Here is a 13,116-nt window from a genome sequence, read left to right on the forward strand (position 1 = left end):
ATTAATGAAATGAAATATTTCAGTTTAATTATAACACAGAAATTAATTTTTCGAATGTTGTCATGTATGGGATGGACGGATGTCATAATTTCGAGTAATAATAATAATAATAAATAATAATAATAGTAATAATAATCATCTTTATTTATCTTTCATAAATACAATTTTAACAAACTTATGGGCTACACTTATTAAAAGGGACGAATAAAATACATTACTCTGAACTAGCGGCCCGCACCTCTGAGTTTTTCGAAATTCATGTGCGGAATTACATTTGAAATTTACTACGAGCTTTGCGGTAAAGAAAAACATCGTGAGGAAACCTGCACAAACCTGCGAAGCAATTCAATGGTGCGTGTGAAGTTCCCAATCCGCACTGGGTCCGCGTGGGAACTATGGCCCAAGCCCTCTTGTTCTGAGAGGAGGCCTGTGCCCAGCAGTGGGACGTACGTAGGCTGGGATGGACCCTGAACTAGGAAAATTCCTGTTTCAGGTGTAGATGTAGAAGGGCTTATTAATCAAATTTAAATATCTTATAAACGGCACTAATAAGATATGGTGTCAGAAAGTGATGGTGAATGCGATTGTAATTGCCACCGTGTTATTCAATACAAGGTCACACTTTGAAAGAACGTAATAATTACGCTTGAACACACAAATTTTGGATCAGAATTAAAATTTAATCTTGTTTGGCGTCGAAATAAATTCTAAAAGACTTAGATTTTTCATCTAAACTTCTCCTACTTCGAGTAGTTACTAAAAAAATAATCAATCTGAATACTAAATTATTACTTTTATTTCAGTGATCTAAAAACTGTCAATATTAGAGACGGCATTACGGATATCTCTCACTTAAAATACCAGGAACTTATCAGACAGTGGTGAAACAGGACTTCAAGTTATCAACCTGTCTGTGTGTCCATTGCATCAGCGCTGACGTTAAGCATTTATAATGTTATATCAATTGAAAGCAGGAAGAGGGGAGACATAATCTGCTGCAACACGGACGCGTCTCATGCAATTTATCGATTTGTATGAGTTGTATGAGACCATAGCTGTGAGATGGAGGGTAGCGCGAGGTTGATGTGGTAACTGCAATACGTCATCATATCGGCCTGTATACGTCTCGTTACAGGGCACATAGGCGTCCTCGCAGAATAAGTGGGCTTGGACCGTAGGTCCCAACGTATTATTAAATACGTGAAATCCATTTCCATTGGACGACCGCATAGCCTAGTGGTAAGAAACCCTAATTACGAAGATTGAGGTCCCGGGTTCGATTCCCGGTCGAGGCAATATAGGTAATTTTATGAAAAATTGTTTGTTCGCGAGTCTTGGTATAGTTACCTGTATCTATCTACTTTAAACATGAAACTACCGTGATACTAGGCGCAGGGCTACGAATTAGCCCGAAACATTTCTGGACATAGGCCTCTCCCCCTACCAAGGTTCTCCACTCAGACCGGTCTTGTGCTTTCCGCATCCACCGCGATCCCGCGATCTTAACCAGGTCGTCGCTCCGTCTTGTTGGAGGCCTACCGACAGCTCGTCTCCCGGTCCGCGGACGCCATTCGAGAACCTTCTGACCTGATCAGCCATCAGTCCTGCGAGCAATGTGCCCTGCCCACTGCCACTTCAGTTTTTCAATTCTCGGTAACCTAGTTCTACTGCGGATATCATCATTTTTGATTCTATCCCGCAAATAAACCCCGAGCAATAGACCTCTCCATAGCCCTGATTGACTTTCATTAAATATGTTCCTACTTTTATTATCTATAGGTATGTTTATCCGTTGCCCATTACTACTCATAACACAAGCTTTGCTTAGTATGGGATTAGGTAAATTTGGTGTCAATTATGCCGTGTTATTCATTTGTTTCGACCAGTGTAACTGCGTCTCTGTCCCGCTCAACTTAAGAGTTTAAGTAGAGCGGAACAGAGACGCAGAATTTGTATTTAAGTAAATGCCCTTTTACCACGAGCTTTGTGGTGAAGGAAAACATCGTGAGGAAACCTGCACAAACCTGCGAAGCAATTCAATGGTGTGTGTAAAGTTCCCAATCCGCGCTGGGCCCGCGTGGGAACTATGGACCAAGCCCTCTTGTTCTGAGAGGAGGCCTGTGCCCAGCAGTGGGACGTATATAGGCTGGGATGATGAAATGCCCTTTAAAGTCCAATATGGTTCTATTCACTCGGTAAAAGGCAATATAACAATGTAAGCCGGCTATAAACACGCGTCAATTGCTTCGATATTGCTTCGATAAACCATCAAGTGGTATAATCACGTATCGATATTAAAGTATCGACTGTTGGATCGTCTTTGATGTTGCGGTATTTGCGGTTTACCCATTACGTGTTTGTGTAAATTGTTGAAGGTACTCAAGTGTTCTGATGTCTAATAACTTAATAAAGTGGTATGTGTAAATGAAATTTTATAATAAATTAATAAATATCATGGGACACTTGACACCATGACCTAGTCCCAAACTAAGCAAAGCTTGTACTATGGATACTAAGGCAACGGATAAACATACTTATATATAAATACATACTTAAATACATTTAAACATCCAAGGCCTAAGAAAAACATTCGTATTGTTCTACAATATCTGCCCCGGCCGGAAATCGAACCCGGGACCTCAAGCTTCGTAGTCAGGTTCTCTAACCACTAGGCCATCCGGTCGTCAAAATTTTGCAGGTACAGTCAACCAATTTAATTCCTAGGCCACCAGAGAACCTTACCGTAACGACAATATACGTCATTCTATAAACAGTTTTAAAGAGAATTTATATTTACTATGATAAGGTTCCAGTGGCCCAGGAATCAAGTTGGTTGACTGTACTTACGCCAAATTGCAGTGCATTTTTTTAACAAATAATTACGTTGGTATCTAACCAACTAATAAAAGCTGAAAAACCCCCAAGAGTGTTACTGTATTAATGAAAACAGCTAAGGAACACTGCAAAGAATTTTGATTACACGTAAAAAAATGAATCGAAATCGATTCATCAGACTGACAGATATAATGACAAAAAATAACTAAAGGAATATTTGGTATTTTCAGATGACATGTTTTTATATTCAAAGATATGAATTACTGAAGTATTTTCAAAACGCGGCAACGGCACAATTTTGTCTTTACTGCCCTTTGTTTCTACAGTCTAGTTCATAAACTTGTGAGCAAAAGTTTGATCTAAAATATCTGAACACGCTTCTACGCCGTTAACAATAGAGTCGTGTTCAGATATTATTGATCAAAATTTTGCTCACAAGCTTATGAACTCGACTGAAAATAACAATACAGCTAAACCTCGAATTTGCCACCAGTATTAATCTCCTACATAATTAAGGTCATTATCTGAACTAATTCTTCTGCTATCTCTAATATGATAGGTAAAAATACATAGGTGCGACCTGAGAGTAGAACTGTACCTTTACTAGCCAAGAAGGACATAATATTACTATACAAAATGCTGCTAATGCTACGCCCTTCCGTGTTTCATAATATGTTTTGTGCTGTATTGTACTTATTGACATGTGAATTGCATTTAATTAATAAATAAATGCATTCTATTACAGTGCCCTTACAGGGTTTGATTCAGTATTTTGTATTGTTTCAAAGCAAATAAATGAGTTTGAGTTTGAGTTTGACCTTTTCGAGATTCAATAATTCAATTATTGATGCTAGAAAATAACTTATTCGCGTAGTTGACAACGTAACAATTGAACTGTAGAAAGCGAGAAAGCGTGCGCGGGAGTCAATATATCAACTATTTTACTAAGACTTGCTATTACAACTACGGACTGAACAAAGAAAGATCTATCTATTTTGGTTGAGTGACGAAGATTTCCCAACTATTTTCATTTCAATAGATCTTAAGGAAATGTTCGTTTTAGTACAAAAATGTTTTGCAAGTATCAATAGAGCTATTAACTTTTTTGCGGCTGATAAAACGTGAAAATGACAAGAAACCTAACTCAAGCGTGGATAGAAAAGTGTAAACAAAAGATTACAAATAGTTCTGTAATCAACAAGCATCATTAAACAATACGCAAGCTGCAAGAAAAAATAACTAATTCCACAGTACTGGCCAGCGAAGCGAGGTTTTACTTTTAAAACTGAAACGTTCCATTTTCAAACGCCTTGCGTAAGCACTAGCGCGGCAAAACGACCGGACGAGCTTCCGAGTTTAGGGTTGTACCGTTGCGTGTAATTATCGGTTTTGCAACGAAAATGTGTCAATCGTTTTTAAATTGTCACGAAGCGTATCGCAGGTAGTGTGGGCGTAAGTGCGGTTGATAAATTATCCGACTACGCTTTTAAATTGTCACCGTTAACCTTCAATTGAATCGGTCCTTAATGAGCTGTGACATTCGTTTCGCAGTATGCGTTAAGATTTCTAAAGATTTGGGTGGGTTTTGATGACATTTTTTGCTAAGAAGTGCAATGTGAAAAGCAATCTAACCCTGGCCCTTTTACATACTATTTTAGCTTTACTAAATAAATTTCACGCCACGAACAGCAGATCAAATCAACTCTTTTTATGACCTATAATTGATCATAGTAAACTTTTACGATTATCCTCACAGATTGTGTTACTGGTTTAAGCATGACAACTTTACCGCAGCCCAGTCACCGAATGTATCTGCATCTCGCGAAAACAATAAACAATAGAACGTTCATCGAACCGATGGCCAATTCAAAGTACTTACTTAATTTTGCGGATAACATGACCTACTTCGCGTATAAATCAAATGGTTTAACATACGCAAATAACTTTGCGGTCGCGTGCACGTACGTATGTTTCAAACCTACGCGTTCCGTGGCATTGGTATCTTGTGTAATACACGATTTTGTTTAAACACAGCACGATACTATCAATATAACGCACAATAGGCATTACGGTAATTATTCTAATGCTTTGTTTCGAAATATTTAAGCGTGTGGATTAATTTATGGCGTATAAGGCCTTGATGGATCCGGTAGCCTATGAATCTAACAAATTGAGGTTCAAAGTATCCATGGACGAGAGAAAACAACGGAAGTTGAGAAAAAAGAGCTGAATCCTCAAGCTATGAGGTAAAGCTAGCAACAAAAAGTGATTTAAGAAACGAAGTCAAAAGTATTTTCGCACTAGATATCAAAAAGTGTAACAAAGTTGTCTATGCTCTGTCAGTCATGTATGGAATTGAGGGTAATTAAAAAACCGGCCAAGAGCGTGTCGGACACGCCCGAAATAGGGTTCCGTAGCCATTACGAAAAATTAAAGTAATATATTTCTAAGGGTTTCGTATTTTGAACGGAATATTCCAAGTTTAGGTATATTTTATACCTTAGGCTGTTATTGACTCTTAAATTACTAATAATTCTCAAGGAAACTTAACCGTTATAGTTTTCCTAGTAAGTTTGATATACTTACTACCATCCTGATTTTTTTCAAATTTTTACACCCACCGGTTTAGATTTTAGAAGGGGGCTCCCGATTTTAATGAAAATTTGCACTTTAAAGTTGAATATTTGCAAACAAATTACTGAACCGAAAAATCTATTTAGCAACCCCCTAATGGTTTTAAAAGACCTATCCATCGATACACCACACTACAAGACTAGATGAGAAAACAAAAATCACCCCCACTTTACGTCTATGGAAGGTACTGTAAAAATAATTATTTGAAATTTTTAATGTACCATTTTGTCGGCATAGTTTACATATATATTCGTCCAAAATTACAGCTTACTAGCATTGATAGTCCCTGAACAAAGCCGCGGACGGACAGACAGACAGACATGGCGAAACTATAAGGGTTCCGTTTTTGCCATTTTGGCTACGGAACCCTAAAAATACTTATACACATTAGTGTTTGGTTTCCCGTTTTTAAGCTTGAGTCTGATTTTTTTAATTGCTGCACTATTTAAAATTATCAGTGTTGCCAACTTAATGGGTTTTCCACAAAAACTGCTAGTGGCTAGACTAGTAGCATTGTTGAAATTAGTTAAGTAGATATAAAGAAGAAGTGGAAACACTGAAATGATTTTTATAACCAAAGGACTAATTGGAACAATAATATTAGTAAAGCAATACTAATTTTAAATTTCCCTGATAATATTTTAACAAAAATAGATCTTAAGCCAGCAAGTCACACAAATAGGGGCGCTAAAATTATTTGTTTTTGCAGTTATTGCAAATAAACGTTTGACAACATTGAAAAAAAGACAGGTACACCTATGGCACACTATACAATCCCTCTACCCAGTTATAGTATCGGCGTCGGCGCATATATTAATCACATTAAGCAAATACGAGTAATGAGTATATCGCACGTTTCCGCGTGGCTCACACGGGACATATTTACACTGACTGAAGTTTATGCTAAGGAGATTACAATATAAACCAATTTCTGAACAGTCGGCATTGCAGGTGCTTCCGTCGCTGCCAACGACTCCGTCAAATGTCACGGTGTTAAGGATAGAAGGTAAACACGTGTTAGTGTGTATTTGGTGCGTATAAAAGGAGAAAAAAATATAGACAGTTTGAGTTTGAAGAAGAGTTGAGCAAATCACGATTAAATAGGGAAAAGTCATGTCAAAGCTGGCTACACTATTTCGGTCATTTTGTGATGTCTTCTTAAAAGTAAATTGGTTTTGTAATTGGTTTAATGAGAGTTTTATGATTAACTAGCTTTTGCCCGCAGCTTCGCCCGCGTGGTATTCGGTTATCGCGCGCTATTCCCTCGGGAACTGTGCATTTTTCCGGGATAAAAAGTAGACTATGTCACTCTCGGGCCCATAAACTATCTCTATGCCAAAAATCACGACGATCCGTCGCTCCGTTACGGTGTGAAAGACGGACAAACATACAAACAAACACTCACACTGTCGCATTTATAATATTAGTATGGATTTGTGGTTAAATAGCAATAGTGTATCTTGTTTTCAAAACAATACAGCCAAGTTCCTTGCATCGAATTCTTCAGACGCAAAAAGACGTAGAAAGAGCCCTTTCAAGCACGCTTTTAATTTCCATCTTGACAAAGGGACGACACTAATCTGACCTATACTGACAATAAACAAGGTTTTGGCGATTTTGCTCCAGTATAGCATAATTTTCAAGATTATTATGTCCAGATCAGAATAACCTTCGAAACGAACCTCCTGGGCGGTGTTTAAACATTTCTTTATTATGGTATGATTTGGCATTGAGTAATCCAACAATTACCATAGAAAAAGCAAATAGTAGTAGTGACGTAAACTTGTTTTATGAAATTACAATTATCGAGTTCTACAAAACGTGTTGATGTGTTCTACGTTTTTGCGATTCTAAAACCGCTAGCAAACTGCGCTAAGTGTAAATAGAAAATAACTTCTTTGTTACTACATCTAACAGGAAAGATATATTTAAGTAGGATTTTCGTTGACAGTCTTTCAGAGCGGTGGCGCGTAGTGTGATGTTGCGAAAGCCGCCGGTTCCGTACCTACTCCTAAGAGGAAGGGCTACGAAATAGTGGGAACATGTCGAGCTAACCGGTTTAAGACGTGAGTTATCGTTATAATAACATTTAATATGAGTGAATCTCACGATAGTTTCATGTTCAAAAAGGTACACCTATGGCACACTATACAATCCCTCTGCCCAGTTATAGTATCGGCGTCGGCGCATATATTAATCACATTAAGCAAATACGAGTAATGAGTATATCGCACGTTTCCGCGTGGCTCACACGGGACATATTTACACTGACTGAAGTTTATGCTAAGGAGATTACAATATAAACCAATTTCTGAACAGTCGGCATTGCAGGTGCTTCCGTCGCTGCCAACGACTCCGTCAAATGTCACGGTGTTAAGGATAGAAGGTAAACACGTGTTAGTGTGTATTTGGTGCGTATAAAAGGAGAAAAAAATATAGACAGTTTGAGTTTGAAGAAGAGTTGAGCAAATCACGATTCGATACGATTAAATAGGGAAAAGTCATGTCAAAGCTGGCTACACTATTTCGGTCATTTTGTGATGTCTTCTTAAAAGTAAATTGGTTTTGTAATTGGTTTTATGATTAACTAACTTTTGCCCGCAGCTTCGCCCGCGTGGTATTCGGTTATCGCGCGCTATTCCCTCGGGAACTGTGCATTTTTCCGGGATAAAAAGTAGACTATGTCACTCTCGGGCCCATAAACTATCTCTATGCCAAAAATCACGACGATCCGTCGCTCCGTTACGGTGTGAAAGACGGACAAACATACAAACAAACACTCACACTGTCGCATTTATAATATTAGTATGGATTTGTGGTTAAATAGCAATAGTGTATCTTGTTTTCAAAACAATACTGTCAGCCAATTTCTTGCATCGAATTCTTCAGACGCAAAAAGACGTAAGAAAGAGCCCTTTCAAACACGCTTTTAATTTTCATCTTGACAAAGGAACGACACTAATCTGACCTATACTGACAATAAACAAGGTTTTGGCGATTTTGCTCCAGTATAGCATAATTTTCAAGATTATTATGTCCAGATCAGAATAACCTTCGAAACGAACCTCCTGGGTTTTGTGTGTTTAAACATTTCTTTATTATGGTATGATTTGGTATTGAGTAATCCAACAATTACCATAGAAAACAGCAAATAGTAAAAGTAGTGACGTAAACAATTGTTTTATGAAATTATTCAATTATCGAGTTTTCTACAAATTGCGGGGCTCGTGTTGAAGTGTTCTCACGTTTTTGCGATTCTAAAACCGCTAGCAAACTGCGCTAACGGCTGTTAAATAGAAAATAATCCGCTTCGTGATTTGTTACTTTACATCTAACAGGAAAGATATATTTAAGCGAAAGGATTTTTGTTGACATTTTCTTTCCAAACTACACATAGTGCGTATTTACTTGCGACATTGTTGATGATGTGCGAAATCCGAAGTTAATTTAACCGTACCTACAACTAAATTCTTAGCAAGGACGTTATCTCAAGAGTGTGGAACTTTCATGGCATTTTTTGACCTGTCATAGGGACTTCTCACTTATCGTCTTCCTATATAGGTACATCCATATATCGATACACAACATAGGTACTAAAGAAGATTAAAAGTGGAGGTAAACAATAGGCGGCCTTAAGTTAAAGAGCGATCTCTTCCAATTAACTTTCCAGAAGTTAAAAATGTGAAATAGATATATGCAAAGCTGGATGAGAGTGGCCGAGGATCGTGCTGAGTGGCGTGCCATGGGAGAGGCCTATGTCCAGCAGTGGACGAACATAGGCTGATGATGATGATGATGAGACATATGCAATGAACAATGAATGGATAACAATTTCTAATTTAATAATTTCAGTTCAGTTTTTTTTTCTAATTTCACGTTGAAATTCTTCTGTAGTAATGTTCGCAAGTGTTCCATTAATGGCTCTATAAAAGAAATAGTTTTTTTTTTCATATTTCCCGGTTTTAAACAACTTCTTTTACAGTCAAATTCAAATATCCATTTGTTGTCGGAAAAAGAACGCTCTACATAACTTGATATGTTTAAGACAATCTAATTTAAAGTCTGTCGACATCATCTGATAGGTAGATCGATAAGTGAAGTCACTATGACAGGCCAAAAAAAGCGATGAAAATTCGCTCTCTGGTTATCATTATCACTGCCGATTGAAAAAGCAAGAAACAGTTTTTTTTTTTTGAAAAATAAGTGTCAAATGTCAACTTATGTTTGCTGAATGATTTAGTTATGGCAGTTAAATTAAAATTTCGCTATTTTAAATACTCAAGGGACTTCTCAGAGATAAAATTCGTGTTGTATGATGAACAACCATGCAAAATTTGATGTTTCGACTCAGCGGATTTCGAGATTTTACGTACCTACATACATGCATCCCAAACCCATGCGAACAAATTTGTGTTATTCCAAAATCCAGCTGTCTACATACCAATTTTCATCCAAGTTCGTTGGCGATCATCCAAATTCATCCAGTGGTTGTAGCGTCACTTAAGTAACAAACGCAAATTATCGTATACTTATATGAATAATGTGCAAGGCTTTAACCTGCGGCTTTACTCGGGTAAAACATTAGATCCAGCAGTCGGCTTTTCAGATATTTTACTAAATTCCCATGGGAATTATCAATAATTACATAGTAATCTTCATTTACGTTGTATGACAAACACGAACGATGAAGAACCAACACCGCTCAACTGATAAATCTCCAACATGCAACTTAGGAGGTTTGGCTAGGGTGTGCTAAGGTACCCACCCAATTGCATGTCAAAGATCTGTCAGAGTTAGGAGGATTTGGTTCATTCATCGTCGCTGTGCCCAGGCATCCAGCTATCTACAATTCTACATACCAAATTTAATTTTAAATCCATCGCAGCCGTTATAGCGTAAAGGAATAACAAACACACTGACACACGCGCGCACACATACTCACAAGCTTTTGCAGTTATAATATTATTAGGATAAAAAGGCATTTTGATTGATAATTTATAAACTCGTACCAGTTGTTAAAGTTGTTGGTCACGGTTCGGAAAAAACAAGACCGTTTAAAAAAACCTTATCATAAATTTAGTAGTTAATAGGCTTTACTTAAATTAGATTTTAATGTGAAACGTTTTTAAATATTATTATTATTATTCGCCAACAAGTTGGTGTAAAAAGTGTTAGTGTGTCTAATAGTTTATCAAGTAATTAATATGGCTTCAATAAAACCCCAAAACCTCAATAAATGCGTTATCATATTTCACAGCCAATTAAAAGCATTCTTTACATCAATAAATATCAAGATATTCATCAACAAATCAACACGAGGAAACGCATTAGCGACTTGACTTTCTTTGTCGCTTTTTTATTTTTACGTGTGTGTTTCCTTGGCGAAGTGTGAATTTCACGCACGCATGTTGAAACGGTGTGTATTCAAAAGGCAAACGCTTGCAACGTCTAAAACTAACCAGTAAACGCGAAATCATTATTGAGAACAACTTTTTAAATATTAAGTAATTTTTCTGTGTGCAGAAAGTGTTAAAACATAACATAAAAAAACCGTAAAATATTTACAAAGAAGCGGTCCGTCACATCACTATTTTGCACGTCGACACTTTTTAAATTTTAGTTTTTAAATAACACAAAAATTCGCTAGCAGCCAGCGATGTTCTCATTAAAGACACAAGTTCTAATTTGAAGTATTTGTACTGTTTCGAATATCGTTTTTTTTCTTCTAACGCGCGAGTGGCGTTAGCTAAGGCCGAATAAAGACTGGCCGTAACTGGCAGTATTCGCCGTGAAGTGTGTGGAAGCCTTAAAAGGTAATATGACGTCTGCTGATAGAATACTGGCAGCTTACAATGGAGATAGCAAAGATAAATATTTTTATAGTTTATCGGATAATCTTATTCAAATTGAGAACAATCGGGATACCGATTTTGTATAGAACAAGCTCGAATTTTTGCGTGAACATAGTTCATGTTAACTCAAAAGAATCGTTGTAGGTATTTATGTATATTATAACGGCATTGTGCAGGCTGTATGGATAAACGTGTGAGAAAGTTTTGAATAAATATTATAATGCATAAACTATTTAGATTATACTTGTATTTATTAACACAGTTTAGTTACTATAACCATAATGGTATAAAATTTGTATTTAAGACCGTATCAATCAGTTGAAGTAGAATTTTTCAGGAACTGTGGCAAATTTTCGGATATTTCTATGACCTTTTTCGGGTGCAACACCTCACATCTATTCTACAACCTTTTCCACACCTGAAGTCACGTAAAAAAGTTTAGACAACCCGCTGAGAATAGAGTTATTTTATTAAGGCTTCACGCTTTAAGTGTATTGTCTTGACCTGCAACTACTTATTAAAAAGATTTTAAAAGCATCTGAGAGCAGTTAAATAAGAGTTTTATTAAACCTAGTATACAACGCACCAAATGTGCTACCAACTGCACTATCTTGCTCCCGACCCAAAAAACAAATAATAATTCCCAAGTTTCAAAACAATCCTGAGCACTTTATAAAAATAACAACGGTAGTAAACATATACTCGTAGTAGTCGAAACAATAGGCACGAGTAAAACACAGTAGAATATTTATTATATCATCGATCTGTCATTACATTACCTACTGACGACATAGCATATTGTATTTTCGATGTTTTTTTACTTACGAGCATGCACTCAGAGTAGGTATTTACGACAGAAGTTAGTATGTGCGCTTTTTCTCTGTCAAACTGAAGCCCAGATATGCACTGCCGAGGAAACTGACTCAAGGGCAATTAATGGATATATAGTCCATTTGGTCTATTAAATTAAACCCTGCATTTTTAATGTAACTACTCGGAAAAAAGGTCCGGGTAGTTCCATCAAGGGAAACCCCTTTGTTGAATGTAACTATTGGGGAAAAAGCCCAGTTCCATCAATAAAACTAATGGAAAAAATACAATCACATAGTGAAAAAAATAGATAAAGGCGGGCCGCACTTGTAAGATAATTTTGTACCTAATATATGTCTACCTAGTTACCTATTACAATACAGTCGCAGGCCGCAAGGAGATAGGTGTCGGGCCGGGCGTTGCCGACCCCTGGAATAGACCATCAAAACTCCGATTAAGTAAACTACTACGACTAAACATTTCCTTAATCAAAAATTTGACAGTCGGTTTGACATTAGTTATCGATATAACTTGCTGCAACTCTAAGCAGTTGAGCTGCGACTCCAGGGGGCCTACTATGATCTTTTCATAAACGATCCAAACGCAGAGCAGTTCAATTTAGGCACCTAAACTAAATCGTCGAAATTGGTACCACTACGTTTATTTCTCAGAGCCGAGTCTCAATGGTTTACAAGTGAATGAAAGAAGATATTGTCTCTGGTCCGAAACTGAAACGCTAAGTCGCGAAAGGGATGCCGCTATATGCAAACCAAAGAGGAAGGAGGCAAACCAAATATTGTTTAATAAAACCTCTTTTTTTTGGAAAACCATAACTCTATGTCATTCCGTGTTCTTAGCAACCGTTGTGTTGATTACAAATAAATGTTTACGCTGTCACTAATCCGTGAGTCTCTTTTCTTACTGATAAATTAGTTTTATCAATGAGGAGTTAAGAAGCACATTGTCGTGAGTACCTATGAAAAGT

At 37.1% G+C, this 13,116-nt stretch overlaps 1 protein-coding gene across 4 annotated transcripts in view; it reads right to left on the reverse strand.

The window, feature by feature from the left end:
- The window catches only part of LOC141435821 (uncharacterized), a 143,794-nt gene that overhangs the window by 11,235 nt on the left and 119,443 nt on the right, over positions 1–13,116 (reverse strand). The window contains exon 1 of one of the 4 annotated variants that reach the window (XM_074098648.1): positions 11,035–11,215. The exons of the other annotated variants lie outside the window; for them this stretch is intronic. The gene's annotated coding sequence lies outside the window, so the exon portion shown is untranslated. Of the gene's footprint in view, positions 1–11,034; positions 11,216–13,116 lie in introns of those variants that run through there. 4 annotated transcript variants of the gene reach the window in all.

This window comes from Choristoneura fumiferana, chromosome 15 (genome assembly GCF_025370935.1).
Source record: "Choristoneura fumiferana chromosome 15, NRCan_CFum_1, whole genome shotgun sequence".
NCBI lineage: Eukaryota > Metazoa > Arthropoda > Insecta > Lepidoptera > Tortricidae > Choristoneura > Choristoneura fumiferana.